At 37.7% G+C, this 20964-nt stretch overlaps 1 protein-coding gene across 1 annotated transcript in view; it reads left to right on the top strand.

Annotated features, from left to right (window-relative positions):
- The first annotated feature begins 7672 nt into the window (after positions 1-7672).
- LOC117341437 (tripartite motif-containing protein 2-like) overlaps positions 7673-20964 on the top strand; it is a 126518-nt gene continuing 113226 nt past the window's right edge. The window contains exon 1 of the mRNA XM_033903286.1: positions 7673-8016. The gene's annotated coding sequence lies outside the window, so the exon portion shown is untranslated. The remainder of the gene's footprint in view (positions 8017-20964) is intronic.

Below are 20964 nucleotides of genomic sequence, written 5' to 3'. Positions count from 1 at the left end.
CTGTTTGTTTGTTTGTTGTTTTTTTTTTTGGGGGGGGGGGGGGGGGGTTCCTTTTTAGCTCACCTGGTCCGAAGGACCAAGGTGAGCTTATGCCATACCGTGGCGTCCGTCGTCCGTCGTCCGTCCGTCCGTCAACAATTGACTTCTTCTTCATAACCACTGATCAGAATTTGACCAAATTTGGTCAGAAGCATCCCTATGGGTAGGGGACTCAAAATTGTACAAATGATGGGGCTGACCCTCCAGGGGCCTGAGGGGCGGGGCCAAAAGGGGTCAATTTGGCTACATTGATATAAACGACTTCTTCTCCCAAACCGAGCAATGGATATTGCTCCTATTTGTCTGGAAGCATCACTATGGAGTGGGGACTCAAAATTGTACAAATGGTGGTGACCCCCTAGGGGCCTGAGGGGCGAGGCAAAAATGGGTCAATATAGCTATATTGATATTAACGACTTCTTCTCTGGAACCGAGCAATGGATATCACTCATATTTGCCTGGTAGCATCACTTTGGGGTGGGGATTCAAAATTGTACAAATGATGGGACTGACCCCCGAGGGGCCTGAGAGGCAGGGCCAAAATGGGTCAATATAGCTATATTGATGATACCGACTTCTTCTCTGAAACCGAGCAATGGATATCGCTCATATTTGCCTGGTAGCATAACTTTGGGGTGGGGATTCAAAATTGTACAAATGATGGGGCTGACCCCCAGGGGCCGGAAGGGCGGGGCCAAATGTGGTGATTTGGGCTATATTTATAAAAACAACTTCTTCTCTGAAACCGAACAAACGATATTGCTCATATTTGCCTGGTAGCAACACTATGGGGTGGGGATTCAAAATTGTACAAATGATGGGGCTGACCCCCAGGGGCCGGAAGGGCGGGGCCAAATGTGGTCATTTGGGCTATATTCAAAGATCGGAATCGATTCCGAGCCTAAACGAAGTGGCCAGATCTTGCAATGGAGGTATTCGTTCGTTTTCTAATATTACGCGGATTGTGATAGTATTTAGAAACTTTTAATACAGGATATTCTCCTTGGGATTATAAATGAAGAATGCTATATGAGCGTTCACGTGAATTGAATATTTCACGGCACACTGTATGGTTTGATATGCCACGAGCCTTTGGGAAGTGTCGAATCATATAATGAATTAGATACATTCCATATATATTTACATAATTAATTTTCTTTGTTTTCATGGTAAATACTCAAATGTGATTGGTCGAAAAATTCTTTTCATTCTTCTATGAAAGAAATTCCGAGAATGGCGCGAAAAATGTGACGTCACAATACGACAATTGACGTTGCGTATTGATTTGAGAAAAAGAATCCCATTTAAAACCAGTAAAATTGTACATAAAACATGTTTTAAATTAGAAAATCATTTTCAAAAATTAATTATAAGTGTTGATGTCAATTTTTTTTTAGTTTCATCGGGGTATGAAACAAATTTTGTTTGGAAACTGTATGAATCCGTGTAGCGAATTCATACAGTTTGCAAACAAAATTTGTTTCATACCCCGATGAAACTAAAAAAAAATGACATCAATGCTTAAAAGGATGTGAAATCAACTCATGTTTATGACAGTAAGATATCACTAGCCCGACCACTACAGCTAGAGGTATCCCCCCCCCCCCCCCCCCACGTCGCCTGAGCTCACACTTCAATGGTCGTGCTGGGGAGCAGATTAACAATTACAACGTATATGATAATAAACGGAACATACATATAAAAGACAATGGGAATCGGACTTTCTTCACATGCGAGACAATCGTGTGACTTAATTTGTTTATGACGTCACAAAATTGATTTTACACGTGCGCCATTATCTATAACGTTGAATTACAATGTATCTGTGCACTTCAAGGCATGCAGGAACACCAGCAGGTCCGACAAGAATTATGTCTGAAATGTTACATTTAAAAACTGACAAAACGGTTTGTCCGTATTGACGAACAGGCCGAGTATTTCAACAATTATCCAGACTGTTAATTCATTGTACGCAAGGAAAGTTATCTGTGAGTAGATGTTGTCAATTTTTTAAGAAAAAAATGTTCCAAATATGTTGTTCTTAACGTAGTCTACTTGAAATGTTTCACTGATTTTTTTTTTTTATAAAGAATACATGTATATATATATATATTAAAGTAATGAATTGTCCAATTCAGTTCATGGGTTTCTGTTTTTATTTCTACATAGAATCTGTCTTCTCCAGTAAAACAGTACTGATGGCATACACAATATGTCTCCTGGGTGATTCAACAGATATATAAATACACTTGGGATATGAAAATTGTCATTTCAAAGTCAAGATAAGGAGGAAATTAAGTTGTTTTTTTTTTTACTTTTTTAAACTTTGGCAATACTTCAATTTTTTTTCACAACACAAACTCAAAAACCTGGGAACTATTTAAACATTTTTTTAAATCAAAATACCACATACCCATGGTAGGGAATTCGTGCTAAGCGGATTGATAAGACGATTTTTTTTAACAATTCCTACCTTATTGATCGTTGTTCTCGGTCGAAAATCAAACAAATTTTATAAATATACCATGATACCAGCTTTGCCGGTTTTCTTTTTTTGAAAATATTTCTGTCTTACTATAAGCAAATTCTGAGAACGCTGAAGGATGTTTTAACAATAATAGATTTACAAAAAACTTGTTATCAGATGAACAGGTTATCTACAGTGTAGTACATGCTTCACGAAGGGGTTGTTAAAGGGGAATAACTCGGTCTTTAATTAGCAATTGTCATGATAATATTATGTAAAATATCATTCAAGGGAGATAACTCGTCCTACCTTAACGTGAAATATAGTACTATACCATCTACATAATGAGAAATACAACTTTAAATATTGCGATAGACACCACTTTTCGCATGTTGAAAATCAATAGGAAATAATTTTCATTTCAAAACATTTATTATCAAGTAATACAATTACATGTAGATATATAAATAAATGTATTAGACAACATGCTCTACTTAACTGGTCCATTCCAACATAAGATACGTAATAATCAGCTGTATGATAACAATAAGATGACGGAAATGTCATTGTCCCCTTGATTACGATAATGACAGTGACAACAAAACAAAAAAATATAATCTTAAAATGTATTTATTCACCATCAGAGTCATTTTCTTAAAACCTGGATATATGTTGGGTTTTTTTCACGTGAATATCGTAGATCATTCTGGCTCTTAAGGATTGCTTTTGGAGGTATGATATTTTTGACTCCTTTATCACGTGACTAGACGAAGGTACAAACTTTAGTACCTATTAAAGTTACATGGAGAGGATTTCTGAATATCAATGAATCAAAAAGGGAGAATATATTTGAATTCATGTAAGACTCGGTAGTATTCTCAAATAGCAAAAAAAAAAAAAAAAAACCCAAAAAAATAGAAACTTGTTGATGAATCAATCTAAAACTCTAGAAAATGAATCGGGATCACAATTAACAGCATCCCCTCCCCGGATCAGCTGTCAAGTTATCATTAGACCGACGAAATGAAACGAAGGGATGTAACTCTTGATAGTCTGATAGTTTAAAATGAACCCACAGGGTCCCGAGAACTTGCTACAGTATACGGGTGTATTTGAACCTATTAGGGGTTGGGGTCGGGAGGGGGTGGATGACCATTCGGTAACATAAAGCCTGTCTTGTCATTAAAAGAGGTGGGTGGGACTTTAACCAAATGTTAATGTCCTATGTATGCAATGGTAGTCCAAATACATCGACACTTTACTCAGTTGTCAAGCCCCTGTGTCACTAGGTTCCTGGTATTGGGGACGGGACACGACTTTATGTAACTGGGTTTGTGGTTTAGGGTCTGGGGTACATGTTGTAGATAAAGAATACCGGGTATATGTAGATAAAGAATACTGGGTACAGGTTGTAGATAAAGAATACCGGGTACATGTTGTAGATAAAGAATACTGGGTACAGGTTGTAGATAAAGAACACTGTGTACATGTTGTAGATAAAGAATACTGGGTACAGGTTGTGGATAAAGAGTACTGGGTACAGGTTGTAGATAAAGAATACCGGGTACATGTTGTAGATAAAGAATAATGGGTACATGTTGTAGATAAAGAATACTGGGTACAGGTTGTGGATAAAGAATACTGGGTACATGCTGTAGATAAAGAATACCGGGTACATGTTGTAGATAAAGAATACTGGGTACAGGTTGTAGATAAAGAATACCGGGTACATGTTGGGGTACAGGTTGTAGATAAAGAATACCGGGTACATGTTGGGGTACAGGTTGTAGATAAAGAATACTGGGTACAGGTTGGGGTACAGGTTGTAGATAAAGAATACTGGGTACAGGTTGTAGATACAGAATACCGGGTACATGTTGTAGATAAAGAATACCGGGTACATGTTGTAGATAAAGAATACTGGGTGCAGGTTGTAGATAAATAGTACTGGGTACAGGTTGTAGATAAAGAATACTGGGTACAGGTTGTAGATAAATAGTACTGGGTACAGGTTGTAGATAAAGAATACTGGGTACAGGTTGTAGATAAATAGTACTGGGTACAGGTTGTAGATAAAGAATACTGGGTACATGTTGTAGATAAAGAATACTGGGTACAGGTTGTAGATAAAGAATACCGGGTACATGTTGGGGTACAGGTTGTAGATAAAGAATACTGGGTACAGGTTGGGGTACAGGTTGTAGATAAAGAATACTGGGTTCAGGTTGTAGATAAATAGTACTGGGTACAGGTTGTAGATAAAGAATACTGGGTACAGGTTGTAGAAAAATAGTACTGGGTACATGTTGTAGATAAAGAATACTGGGTACAGGTTGTAGATAAATAGTACTGGGTACAGGTTGTGGATAAAGAGTACTGGGTACATGTTGTAGATACAGAATACTGGGTACATGTTGTGGTACAGGTTGTAGATAAAGAATACTGGGTACATGTTGTAGATAAAGAATACTGGGTACATGTTGGGGTACAGGTTGTAGATAAAGAATACTGGGTACAGGTTGTAGATAAAGAATACTTGGTACAGGTTGTGGATAAAGAATACAGGGTACATGTTGTAGATAAAGAATACCGGGTACATGTTGTAGATAAAGAATACTGGGTACATGTTGTAGATAAAGAATACTGGGTACATGTTGTAGATAAAGAATACTGGGTACAGGTTGTAGATAAAGAATACTTGGTACAGGTTGTGGATAAAGAATACAGGGTACATGTTGTAGATAAAGAATACTGGGTACAGGTTGTAGATAAAGAATACTGGGTACAGGTTGTAGATAAAGAATACTGGGTACAGGTTGTGGATAAAGAATACTGGGTACATGTTGTAGATAAAGAATACTGGGTACATGTTGTAGATAAAGGATACTGGGTGCAGGTTGTAGATAAATAATACTGGGTACAGGTTGTGGATAAAGAATACTGAGTACAGGTTGTAGATAAAGGATACCGGGAACATGTTGTAGATAAAGAATACTGGGTACAGGTTGTAGATAAAGAATACTGGGTACAGGTTATAGATAAAGAATACCGGGTACATGTTGTAGATAAAGAATACTGGGTACATGTTGTAGATAAAGAATACTGGGTACAGGTTGTAGATAAAGAATACTTGGTACAGGTTGTGGATAAAGAATACAGGGTACATGTTGTAGATAAAGAATACTGGGTACAGGTTGTAGATAAAGAATACTGGGTACAGGTTGTAGATAAAGAATACTGGGTACAGGTCGGAGTTCAGGTTGTAGATAAAGAATACTGGGTACAAGTTGTAGATAAAGAATATTGGGTACAGGTTGTAGATAAAGAATACTGGGTACAGGTTGTGGATAAAGAATACTGGGTACAGGTTGTAGATAAAGAATACTGGGTACAGGTTGTAGATAAAGGATACTGGGTACAGGTCGGGGTACAGGTTGTAGATAAAGAATACTGGGTACGTGTTGGGGTACAGGTTGTAGATAAAGAATACTGGGTACAGGTTGTAGATAAAGAATACTGGGTACATGTTGGGGTACAGGTTGTAGATAAAGAATACTGGGTACAGGTCGGGGTACAGGTTGTAGATAAAGAATACTGGGTACGTGTTGGGGTACAGGTTGTATATAAAGAATACTGGGTACAGGTTGTAGATAAAGAATACTGGGTACATGTTGGGGTACATGTTGTAGATAAAGAATACTGGGTACAGGTTGTAGATAAAGAATACTGGGTACGTGTTGGGGTACAGGTTCTAGATAAAGAATACTGGGTACAGGTTGTAGATAAAGAATACTGGGTACAGGTTGTAGATAAAGAATACTGGGTACATCTTGGGGTACAGGTTGTAGATAAAGAATACTGGGTACAGGTTGTAGATAAAGAATACTGGGTACAGGTTGTAGATAAAGAATACTGGGTACATGTTGGGGTACAGGTTGTAGATAAAGAATACTGGGTACAGGTTGTAGATAAAGAATACTGGGTACATGTTGTAGATAAAGAATACTGGGTACATGTTGTAGATAAAGAATACCGGGTACAGGTTGTAGATAAAGAATACTGGGTACATGTTGTAGATAAAGAATACTGGGTACATGTTGGGGTACAGGTTGTAGATAAAGAATACTGGGTACATGTTGTAGATAAAGAATACTGGGTACATGTTGGGGTACAGGTTGTAGATAAAGAATACTGGGTACATGTTGGGGTACAGGTTGCGTGGTATTAAGGTACAAATATACAATACAATACAATTATTTATTAACGAATTCCGGCCCACATGTGACAATATAGGAAATACAATCACAAAGAGGTAGAGTGACCAAAAGACAGATGAATGGAAATAAATGTAGATATACTTAGGATAAAATGAACTCGCGCAGAATACAATATACATTGTATCGATATAGAAAATGATAAAACTACATGTATGAACACGATATTCTATTTGTGTGCAATGATGATCACCCTATCAAATCATCGACTGAAAAGTAAGCTTGTTGTTATTATTTTTATACAATAGGTGTACAAACTACAGTACATAAATGATCCTGGCATTCAAGTCTGAGATCTACCGCGGTGTAATCGTTCATTCAGCAACAACAACAACAACAAAAATAATAATAATAAAAATAAAATAAAAAGAAATAAAAAAACAAAAACAAAAACAAACAAAAACAAAAACAGGAAACATATCAGATTAGATATTGGGTATACGTAGTAATCTAATTTAAGAAATACTATTTTGTTTCTGCTTTTATTTCAACAATCTAATATTTGGAATGACGCCATATATGTATATTGCTTATCATTACAAATTAAATCTTTAAAGCTGACATTAAGTACCTTTAAACCTTTTTCTGGGTAGTGCGCACCTGTAGGTATGAAATAACATCCAAATTACATATGTATGAATACCATAACAGGTGCAATAAACAAACTAAGGCAAAAATAGAGAAAAAAAAATCTTCTCGGCATTCGTTTAAACGAAATAAGTTAATTTTACTTTGTTAATAGGAATGATTTAAAGCTGCCCGTGCTTCCAAAAATAACACAGTTCGCACCTGTATACAGGTAAACACGGGGACCCATTGATCCGAATATTTACGTATACCTTACAACAATACGGTGTATATACCTATGTATAGGTAGGGGTTAGACCTATTCTTTACCTGGAGCTCGGCTGTCATATACGTATACACACAATTATTCAAGTATTGGTAAATTGTACCTGTTAATTGTGTTAGAACAGGTAGAAATTTTACAGGTATGTAACGACTGTGGACAACTTTTAAATGGTGTTTCACCAGAGCGGAGTTTACTGCAGCTAACACATGTTTACAGCTACCCTCCGGCGAGGGGAACTTGTTACGTTACATACCATACAGCCACTAATATATTCTATATTGATTTAAAATATTCAACAGCGGAGAAAGTGTTGGTGATATATGCTTGTTGAAAGAAAATTTTATACCTGGAGTCTACCTGGATAGTGGACAACTTAAACAGGGGTAAGTGTTTATCATACAAAAACATCAAACTTCACATTTGATTATAGTTTAAATTATCATTTTCAATGCCGGAGATTACACGGGTTGATGTCTCTCCTTACACCAAGTTATAAATATGATGTATAAGCACTTTATGTCTAACGCAGAGCAAGGCTGTAGATATTTTTGAAAATAGGAAATATTATAGTGTATGTACAATATATCATATTGTACGTACAAGATATTATACTGTACGTACAAGATATAAAACTTATGTACAATATATCATATTGTACGTATAAAATATCATACTGTACGTACAAGATATTTTACTGTTCGTACAAGATAGTATACTGTATGTACAAGATATTATACTGTACGTTCAATATATGTTCGTACAAGATATTATACTGTATGTACAAGATATTATACTGTACGTTGAATATATGTACGTACAAGATAGTATACTGTATGTACAAGATATTAAACTGAATGTACAAGATATTATACTGTACGTACAAGATATTATACTGTACTTACAAGATATTATACTGTACTTACAAGATATTATACTGTACTTACAAGATATTATGCTATACATAAAAGATATACTGTACATACAAGATATTATACTGTACATAAAAGACGTTATACCTTATATTATGTACAAGCTATTTTACTGTACACGCGGAAAATAAATGTTCATTATGATTTGAAAGTATTTTATTGTTTAGACACAATTGGCTTGGGCACAAGTGTTTAACAAATTATAAAAGCCCTCTCCATAATTAGGTTTGTATTCGTGTGTTGTACGAGGTCACATAGAAACGAACGAGTTGTAACCAGTGACTGTTACATCTAATTACATAATAATATCACCTAAGTGTGGATTATAGAATTAACTAATTAGAGAGCGAGCTTAACGAGTCTAATGGCAGATTACTGTATCATAATATCCATGCCTGGTACCGTAATGCTGATAGGAACAATTAGATGTTTTATTAATTGGATAATGTAATATTAATTATCAATTAATTACCCCTGTCACACGAGGGCCAATATGTCATGCTAATTTCAGGTATGTCGCTTATAAGCTGATATCCATTGACAGAGGGTAAACAAACACATTACCTATATATATAATATAAATGTATGTACCAAATAAAATGTGTACTAAATTACCTATACATTTAAGAAGAAACCGTAAAATACATCAAAGATAAAATTTTCTGATATATCTCAGGCGTGACGTCATTTGTCCATTTACACCTTTGTGTATTGTTATGTTTTTGGTATACATCACCTGTTGATACAATTACATAAAATCTATAAATAGGTCACCGACTGTTCATTGTATTTTCTAGCTATTCAAGCCTGTTTTTATGACTTACATATACTACATCTACAGTGCATTTACATCGTGTACATGTGGTTAATTAAAAGTGTTGAAGTGGCCGAGTGGTTAAGGTGTCCCGACACATTTTCAGTAGCCCTCCACCTCTGGGTTGTAAGTTCGAAACCCACGTGGGGCAGTTGCCTGGTACTGACCGTAGGCTGATGTTTTTTCTCCGGGTACTCCGGCTTTCCTCCACCTCCAAAACCTGGCACGTCCCTTAAATGACCCTGGCTGTTAATAGGACGTTAAACCAAAACAACAAACCAAGTTATCGGCGTGACGGAAAAAAATATGACATAATAGTAACAGCCGTTGATTGTCATTACTGGATTCACGAAACCAGCTGATATTCTTGATTCATTTCAGATGTGACAATAATGATGAGATTTCAGACTTGCGAGAATATGTATTATTTCACATGTGAAAATAACTAGCAGATTTCCGAGTCATAACCAGCATTTCTTAATTTAAAAATTCATATACCGGTCCCTGAGTCCTCAACAATCAATGAAGGGGAAATATTGAAAATATAGGACGTTAAACAAAAAACATACTAAACCAAGTTTAAAAATGACGACGTAACAGCTGTGAAGATTAGGAACTTAAGACAGTTTCAAATTAACTTAAAACTATAACCACATTTAATGGACAGTTTAGTCCGGAGGTAAAGGGTGATGATAGGGGCCGTACGGTTAGGGTTTTTGGTGTCGTGGTCAGGAGGTACATGTACATCACATGTGAACTGGAGAGACAGTTCTATACATCTTTTGGAATTCTATTACATATGTATCACTCAATCTCCCCATATCACATTATACAAGCTCTCCATCGCTGAAACCTCCATCTTCTCTTTTGAGGTAGAGGTTGAAGATAGGGCAAGGATGTTGTTCACAGGGCCCTGACGCATATCCCAACCTTACATTTATTGTACATATATATGCTTGAGTAGAGATGAGGTTGTCGTGTACGTGACAGAAACTTTGTAAAACATATGTAACACCAGGGGAATACATTATATATAAATAGGTAGATGTAGATATGGAAATAACATTCCATAGAAATCAATATGGCGCAGTGATCTGGACAATCGTGGATATATCATTGTATAAAAGGATAACATGTCTGTTGATGGAAGAGTTACTTCCCCTCCCTGATTGTTGTTGATGCAAGAGTTATCTGCCCATCCCTAATCTTTGTTGATGGGAGAAACTGCCTCCCCCTCCCTGACGTTTGCTAATGGACGAGTTGTCTTCCTGGTGTTGTTAATTGACGAGTTGTCCTCATGACGTTTGTTAATGAACGAGTCGCCCTCCTCACGTTTATTAATGAACGAATTGTCTTCCTGACGTTTATTTATGGACGAGTTGTCCTCCTGACGTTTGTTAATCGACGAGTCGTCTCCCTTAAGTTTGTAAATGAACGAGTTGACGTTGTTAATGGACGAGTTATCCTCCTGACGTTTGTTAATGGACGAGTTGTCCTCCCGACGTTTGTTAATGGATGAGTTGTCCTCATGACGTTGTAAATAGACGAGTTGTCCTCATGACGTTGTTAATGGACGAGTTGTCCTCCTGACGTTTGTTAATGGACGAATTGTCCTCCTGACGTTTGTTAATGGACGAGCTGTCCTCATGACGTTGTAAATAGACGAGTTGTCCTCATGACGTTGTTAATGGACGAGTTGTCCTCATGACGTTTGTTAATGGACGAGTCGCCCCAGATGTTTGTTAAAGGAGTAAATTGAGGAAGAGAGAAATAAGGGACGAAAATCCAACTAAACTTAGTTCGAGGATGTGTGAGGGAGGATATGTTTTAATTGAATGGCTAAGTGTAATCTACACGAAGAGACATATTGGCGTGTCCTCTAGAGTGAGGGTGTCCGGTGGCGATGTGACACTGTGATCAGCGGTCCTGATACACTTTATATAGAAATAAACCTAGGTGTTGTTCTATAATCGTACTATACTTAATCGGCTTAAGATGAATCTCCATTGGCCATTGTGCTACATTATCTTGTCTGTGTACAAATGAACATGCTTTGCCTGATTAGCTGCTTTATATTTCTAAATGCGTAAGATAAATAATGGATTGAAATTGTGTGATACACGTTATCTACAAACCGTCACAATCACTATCAGTCTTGGAGACGAATTTATTTTCTATTGAAAATTCTGGTTCTTTTCTTCTCAATCCTCACATCTGTCAATCAAATCTGTGTAAGAATAGCGTCCTTTGTCAGTACTGAAATTACTAACTAGTCAGTGTATTAAGGTATCAAGGTTCTTCCGCTTAAAATTGTTTTCGTCAAGGAAGAGTTCTACATTTACATGTACCTTCATTTTCACTTCACGAAATTCATGAAAAAATATCATATTTGTGCAGTATATGTCTGTTCCCCGGACAAGAATATCTCGATCAAATGTAAGAGATCACTAACTTTAAAACTCAAAACTCACAAATAATCCAGTTGGAATGTATGATGTCACAGAAAAATACAATGACGTCATGTGGATGATTCATTGCCATTACGTCATGTAGCGCGTGCGTGGACTGTCTTTCTCTCCTACATGTGAGAGTTTTCATCTATATAAAACAGATAGGATCAGTCTGTAGAGTGTATGAGATCATTGTGTTATTCACTCCCAAGCGTTTCACAATCTAAGGCGTCTTACTACTGTGGACTAATTTTCGGCGACATTTCAGTGAATTTTCTTTTCATGTTTTGGAACCCTTAAAAGGATGAAATAATGTGAACTTGATGTTTTGGATTTGTAAAGATACAACTGCATAAGTTTGAATATTTTCCTGCGTGTTTACTTTCTTCTGTGGATATGTCAGTAGACACCTGACCTCGTATGACTATTGATGTCCCCCTAGACACTTGACGATGTCCTTATATAACCCTGACTGTCGGTGTCCCTCTAGACACATGACAATGTCCCTATATAATCCTGACTGTTGGTGTCCCTCTAGACACTTGACGATGTACCTATATGACCCTGACTGTTGATGTCTCCCTTGACACTTGACGATGTCGCTATATAACCCTGACTGTCGGTGTCCCCCTAGACACTTGACGATGTCCCTATATGACCCTGACTGTTGGTGTCCCCTAGACACTTGACGATGTCCCTATATAACCCTGACTGTTGGTGTCCCCCTAGACACTTGACGATGTCCCTATATGACCCTGACTGTTGGTGTCCCCCTAGAAACTTGACGATGTCCCTATATGACCCTGACTGTCGGTGTCCCTCTAGACACTTGACGATGTCCCTATATAACCCTGACTGTCGGTGTCCCTCTAGACACTTGACGATGTCCCTATATGACTCTGACTGTCGGTGTCCCTCTAGACACTTGACGATGTCCCTATATAACTCTGACTGTTGGTGTTCCCCTAGACACTTGACGATGTCCCTATATGACCCTGACTGTTGGTGTCCCCCTAGACACTTGACGATGTCCCTATATAACTTTGACTGTCTGTGTCCCTCTAGACACCTGACGATGTCCCTATATAACCCTGACTGTCGGTGTACAGACACTTGACGATGTCCCGATATAACCCTGACTGTTGATGTCCCCCTAGACACTTGACGATGTCCCTATATAACCCTGACTGTCGGTGTCCCTCTAGACACTTGACGATGTCCCTATATAACCATGACTGTTGGTGTCCCCCTAGACACTTAACGGTGTCACTATATAACCCTGACTGTCGGTGTCCCCCTAGACACTTGACGATGTCCCTATATAACCCTGACTGTTGATGTCCCTCTAGACACTTGACGATGTCACTATATAACCCTGACTGTTGGTGTCCCCCTAGACACTTGACGATGTCCCTATATAACCCTGACTGTCGGTGTCCCTCTAGACACTTGATGATGTCCCTATATAACCATGACTGTTGGTGTCCCTCTAGACACTTGACGATGTCACTATATAACCCTGACTGTTGGTGTCCCCCTAGACACTTGACGATGTCCCTATTTAACCCTGACTGTTGGTGTCCCCCTAGACACTTGACGATGTCCCTATATAACTCTGACTGTTGGTGTCCCCCTAGACACATGACGATGTTCCTATTTAACCCTGACTGTTGGTGTCCCCCTAGACACTTGACGATGTCCCTATATAACTCTGACTGTTGGTGTCCCTCTAGACACTTGACGATGTCTCTATATAACCCTGACTGTTGGTGTCCCCCTAGACACTTGACGATGTCACTATATAACCCTGACTGTTGGTGTCCCCCTAGACACTTGACGATGTCCCTATATAACCCTGACTGTCGGTGTCCCCCTAGACACTTGACGATGTCCCTATATAACCCTGACTGTTGGTGTCCCTCTAGACACTTTACGATGTCCCTATATAACCCTGACTGTTGGTGTCCCTCTAAACACTTGACGATGTCCCTATATAACCCTGACTATTGATGACCCCCTAGACACTTGACGATGTCCCTATATAACTTTGACTGTCGGTGTCCATCTAGACACGTGACGATGTTCCTATATAACCATGACTGTTGGTGTCCCCCTAGACACTTAACGGTGTCACTATATAACCCTGACTGTCGGTGTCCCCCTAGACACTTGACGATGTCCCTATATAACCCTGACTGTTGATGTCCCCCTAGACACTTGACGATGTACCTATATAACCCTGACTGTTGATGTCCCCCTAGACACATGACTATGTCCCTATATAACTCTGACTGTTGGTGTCCCTCTAGACACTTGACGGTGTCACTATATAACCCTGACTGTTGGTGTCCCCCTAGACACTTGACGATGTACCTATATAACCCTGACTGTTGATGTCCCCCTAGACACATGACTATGTCCCTATATAACTCTGACTGTTGGTGTCCCTCTAGACACTTGACGATGTCCCTATATAACCCTGACTGTTGATGTCCTCCTTGACACTTGACGATGTCCTTATATAACCCTGACTGTAAGTGTCCCACAGTTTTCCTCATGTGACTCTGACTGTTGGAGTATCCCAAGACACCTATCTTCATGAATAAATAAATAAATAAACAAAATCACTCCAAGAAGCATATGTTCACATGGAAATGTCTGTACTTCAGGTGTTGTACAGGTGTAAATCGTACCTGTATTTTTGTTATATATATTATATATGTATAATTGCCCGACTCGTTTTGCACTGGTTACCTGTCTGTTGTAGATAATTCCACATCGCGCTATTTGCATGCTAAGCACAACGTTTTAATACTAGAAAATCTCATTATAAAGTAATTTCCTAATCTTCTTTTGATCAAAGCCAAAATCTTGTTCTGTAACTAATATATCTGTGGAACACTGACGTACGTATATAATGTATACATGTAAATAAATAATCTGTAGGTGGCATTTACCTATATACCGTAAAGGTTATAAAGAAAACTCCTCTAGATTAAAAATATCTATTGTCAAATACCATTGTAAACACGATATATATTTACCGTTCACCTACATATGTATTAAGAAAAAAAAACATATGCAAGTCCAGATCAATAAGAAAGGAGAGCGATCAAGGGAAATAGAGAGAAAAAGTCAATGAAAAAGTCAATAAAAAAATTAATGAAAAAGTCAATGAAAAAGTCAATGAAAAAGTCAGTGAAAAAGTCAATGAAAAAATTAATGAAAAAGTCAATGAAAAAATTAATGAAAAAGTCAATGAAAAAGTCAATGAAAAAGTCAGTGAAAAAGTCAATGAAAATGTCAATGAAAAAGTCAATGAAAAGTCAATGAAAATGTCAATGAAAAGTCAATGAAAAAGTCAATGAAAAGTGAATGGAAAAATCAATGAAAAGTCAATGAAATGTGAATGAAAAAGTCAATGAAAAAGTCAATGAAAAGTCAATGAAAAGTCAATGAAAAAGTCAATGAAAAAGTCAATGAAAAAGTCAATGAAAAAGTCAATGAAAAGTCAATGAAAAGTCAATGAAAAAGTCAATGAAAAAGTCAATGAAAAGTGAATGGAAAAATCAATGAAAAGTCAATGAAAAGTCAATGAAAAAGTCAATGAAAAAGTCAATGAAAAAGTCAGTTTAGAAATGGATGTGTTTCGGCTAACTCCGCCGAGTCTCCATAGAATAAGACAAATAATGTAAATTGACCAGAATTCATAAACTTTCAGAATTAATTGAGAAGTCGAAAACAAAAGGAAAGAAAACTTATGATAAATCAAAACAGAAAGTAATTATAACATTTAGGACACAGTGACTTGAGAATTTCTAAGTCTACTGTATATGTGTATTTATGTCTGCCCTAGAGGGAATGATTTCATTTTTAATCTGGCTCCTCAAAACGTCTGAAAATGTGCTACATGTATATACACTAGCTAGGCCCAAAACACATATTCAGGAACAGACTGTAACACATTCTCAAATCCCTGTGCTCGATTATCGTGGAACACTTAGATCATTGTCCCCGAGATTCTCAAATCCATGTGTTAAGATGGAACACGTATATGTTCCCGAGATTCTCAATTCCCTGTGCTCGATGACGATGGAACATTTAGAACATTGTCCACGAGATTCTCAAATCCCTGTGCTCGATGACGATGGTTCACTTAGAACGTTGTTCCCAAGATTCTCAAATCCCTGTGCTCGATGACAATGGTACACTTATATGTTCCTGAGATTCTCAAATGCCTGTGTTCGATGACGATGGTTCACTTAGAACGTTGTTCCCGAGATTCTCAAATCCCTGTGTTCGATGACGATGGTTCACTTAGAACGTTGTCCCCGTCTGGGAACACCAAGGGGTGATGGAAAACGAGAAATGTGGAGACACCAAAAACAGTCTCCAAAACGTAGTGCCAAAAAATAGGTTAAACTAGAATATACAACATAAGTACCATTTCGTCCCCTGTCCCACCTCGGCTACAATACTATATAACAATGCCTGTCAGAGCGAGATAAAATACATATGCTTCCATCGTTATTATTTATTTATAAAAGATAACCAGCCCGGAGGTATAACATCGTCCTGTGTGTTGTCTCTGCCAATACCCACTGAAATTGGCAAAGCATTGTCAGCTTGCAGACACCTCAAGATGAATTTTAAGAACATTTATTTTCGTATGTTTGTCATTTCAATTTAAGATACTTTTTCTTTCCTTTAACTGATTTGGAAAATAATAGAAAAATGTCAAAAGTATAAAGTTAATTATTCAATAACAAGCAGGAATATCTTATCAATCTTACGTTATATTATGGTAACCTGGGTATGATTGAACAAAAGCACTATCTTGATTTAATGTTTCACGAAACCCGAGGAAACTATCTAAATCAATAGTAGCACTTTTAACACGATCTGTTCGCGCACCTGTCTTCTGTGTAATGTAAAAAAGATGCCATTCATCAGATATGTAAATATTTGCATTAACCCTGCGGAAATATTTTATAATGCATACTATTTTTTTTAATAGGTAAATAAAAAAAATACTCTCAACATTGTATAAACATATCAAGAGAATATCGAACATACACGTATTCTCCAAATATCGCTGCGTGATACATGTATTCTGTACATGTATATTTAATCAAAGGCGCGAGCAAAATAGTAGAATATATAAAAGTTAATTATAATTAAAAAAAAAATTCTGGAATTCATTTTCCTCAGTGCTTTTTGTTTTTGTCTTGTTTTCTTTCCTTCTTTCCTTCTTTCTTTCTTTCTTTTTGTCTTGTTTTTGTGGTTTCTTTCTTTCTTTCTTTCTTTCTTTCTTTCCTTTTTTCTTTCTTTCTTTCCTTCCTTCTTTCTTTCTTTCTCTTTCTTTCTTTCCTCCTTTCTGCTCTTATCTGGTCTTACGTCTTTCAAATTATTTTGTCACTAAGCATACACTAGCCAACGAAAATATATACCACAGCGAGTCATACAATTAAAATTGTATTCGTATTTAGCATGTAATGTGGCGGGAGTTTTCACGAGCTGACAAACATCTGTTGTGTCGTTGGTTAATAAAGTATGTTCAAACGTACTTGATCAAAAGTTCTGACAATGAAATGTATATCTCGTGTATCGGTGTCATTTCAGTTCCGAATCCATTGAATGGCCATTAGAAAATCGATACTTTCCCACACTCGTACATATAATATATACATATATATAGTCAGGGCACGAGTCAAAAAGTTGTCTTCCTTCGTCATTTGTGTTGCTATGTCATATATCTATTTATTAGCACAATGTATCATATACACTTTGTGTTGGTGATCCGAAGATATAAATTTGAATTTCCTGTCGTTGTTGTACCGAGAGAAATATATATATACACATTTAGCTTGTAATGAACACATGCACTTATGGCCCGGATTTCCTTGTACATGTACCGAGTTTCTCTCGTAAGCTTTAAAACTCAGCAAATACAATTTAAAGACATGGTTTTCCGTAATCACGATTTAATAAATATCTATCCCTGCATTAAAATTGATTCTTTTTTTAAATCAGAGATACTCACGTTAAGTTTGACCATTAATTTCTTAACAGAATTTACAACAGAAATTTTACTTTAACTAACATTAAGCTTGCGTGTCCTGTCACAAACTAAGGCCTTGATATTTAGATTTTAAAACCCCATGTAACATACATTTTTATAAACCTCATACTATAGAAACCTATCCTCGATAGATGGGATTTAACACGGACGGGTCTGTAATCCCGTGTTATGTAAAATAAAGGTTCTGAACTTTTTGAGTACACCTCGATATATGATAATCAGTGTCTCCTCCCTTTGTCTGTTAAGACCCGGGTGTACAAAGCCTTACTATCGTAATACAGAAATATTGTAAGCGAAGATATTTATTATGTTTTACAATTTCGTAAAAGCTCTACTTCCTACTGATTGGATAAATATACACAGTTTTATTTATTTATTTATTTTTCTATTTTTTTTCCCTTCATGATCACGAATTGATACTTTTCGTTAAATTTAGATTAAGTTAATCAGGCCATAAACAAATGACGTCACTATTTAAATTAGCTACGTCATCTGGTCGGAAGTACGATGGAAGGCGGAAAAGGTGAAAGGAGGATAGAGGTTCTATACAACTGGCTATACGTCATCAGGAATTAGAAATGGTTGGGAGAGTTACTGTCGAACGGGTTTTAAATAAAGATGTTTAATTCGGGATGGTGTGTGGGCCAAAAAATAAGATTATATGACGGCAATGTTTACAGATACATGTATTGATGTTGAGCATCAAATGTCATAACCTGGGTACGTCAATAACATGACATCCTGGCCTACAGAGACGAACCTTGATAATGCTGATCATATACTTAAATACACGCGCAGAAAAATGTACATTGGGGTGGGATTATGTCGGGCCCCTGTGTCCTGTAGCTTGGACATTTCTGCCAGATCCCTGTGTGACAAAGAAAGAACATTTTGAAAGGCACTGCATCTCCTATATAACGCTACTTCTCCCGATTGTTACGAGTAAAAATGGTGTATTTAGATCTCGGAATACGTAAATAATAATAATAATAAAAAAGTTTCAGATATATATCTAAGGAGATGATACATTGTAAGTTATGTACAGTTTTATTGAATCAAAAAGCGAAAAACCGGTTAACCATATTCTTATTTGCATATAAATGTATAGTACCCTATGACGTTAATATTTTGTGATCAAGTGACCTGTCTCAGAGTTATCGCCCTTACTGATATTTATCTGCATCAAAGGCACGTGATTGTACCTAGTGTACCTCTATACGTGATTGTACCTAGTGTACCTCTACACGTGATTGTACCTGGTGTACATGTACAGGTGATTGTACCTGGTGTACCTCTATACGTGATTGTACTTGTGTATCTCTACACGTGACTGTACCTGGTGTATCTCTACACGTGTTTGTACCTGGTGAACCTCTACACGTGATTGTATCTGGTGCACTTCTACACGTGACTGAACCTAGTGTACCTCTACACGTGATTGTATCTGGTGTACCTCTACACGTGATTGTACCTGGTGTACCTCTACACGTGATTGTACCTGGTGTACCTCTATACGTGATTGTACCTGGTGTACCTATACACGTGATTGTACCTGGTGTACCTCTATACGTGATTGTACCTAGTATACCTCTACACGTGATTGTACCTGGTGTACATCTACGTGATTGTACCTGGTGTACCTCTATACGTGATTGTACCTGGTGTACCTCTACACGTGATTGTACCTGGTGTACCTCTACACGTGATTGTACCTGGTGTACCTCTATACGTGATTGTACCTGATGTACCTCTACACGTGACTATACCTGGTGTACCTCTATACGTGATTGTACCTGGTGTACCTATACACTTTATTGTACCTCTACACGTGACTATACCTGGTGTATCTCTACGCGTGATTGTACCTGGTGTACCTCTACACGTGATTGTACCTGGTGTACCTCTATACGTAATTGTACTTGGTGTACCTCTACACGTGATTGTACCTGGTGTACCTCTATACGTGATTGTACCTGGTGTACCTCTATACGTGATTGTACCTGGAGTACCTATACACGTGATTGTACCTGGTGTACCTCTATACGTGGTTGTACCTAGTATACCTCTACACGTGATGTACCTGGTGTACATCTACGTGATTGTACCTGGTGTACCTCTATACGTGATTGTACCTGGTGTACCTCTACACGTGATTGTACCTGATGTACCTCTACACGTGATTGTACCTGGTGTACCTCTATACGTGATTGTACCTGATGTACCTCTACACGTGATTGTATCTGGTGCACTTCTACACGTGACTGTACCTAGTGTACCTCCACACGTGATTGTATTTGGTGTACCTCTATACGTAATTGTACTTGGTGTACCTCTACACGTGATTGTACCTGGTGTACCTCTATACGTGATTGTACCTGGTGTACCTCTATACGTGATTGTATCTGGTGTACCTATACACGTGATTGTACCTGGTGTACCTCTATACGTGATTGTACCTAGTATACCTATACACGTGATTGTACCTGGTGTACATATACGTGATTGTACCTGGTGTACCTCTATACGTGATTGTACCTGGTGTACCTCTACAAGTGATTGTACCTGGTGTACCTCTATACGTGATTGTACCTGATGTACCTCTACACGTGATTGTATCTGGTGTACCTCTACACGTGATTGTACCTGTTGTACCTCTACACGTGATTGTACCTGATGTACCTCTAAACGTGATTGTACCTGGTGTACCTCTATACGTGATTGTACCTGATGTACCTCTACACGTGATTGTATCTGGTGTACCTCTACACGTGATTGTACCTGTTGTACCTCTACACGTGATTGTACCTGTTGTACCTCTACACGTGATTGTACCTGGTGTACCTCTATACGTGATTGTACCTGATGTACCTCTACACGTGATTGTATCTGGTGTACCTCTACACGTGATTGTACCTGATGTACCTCTACACGTGATTGTACCTGGTGTACCTCTACACGTGATTGTACCTGTTGTACCTCTATACGTGATTGTACCTGGTGTACATCTACACGTGATTGTACCTGGTGAACCTCTACATGCGATTGTACCTGGTGTC

Source organism: Pecten maximus, chromosome 13, assembly GCF_902652985.1.
Source record: "Pecten maximus chromosome 13, xPecMax1.1, whole genome shotgun sequence".
In the NCBI taxonomy this organism is placed as follows: domain Eukaryota; kingdom Metazoa; phylum Mollusca; class Bivalvia; order Pectinida; family Pectinidae; genus Pecten; species Pecten maximus.
This window is presented reverse-complemented; position numbering and strand designations above follow the sequence as displayed.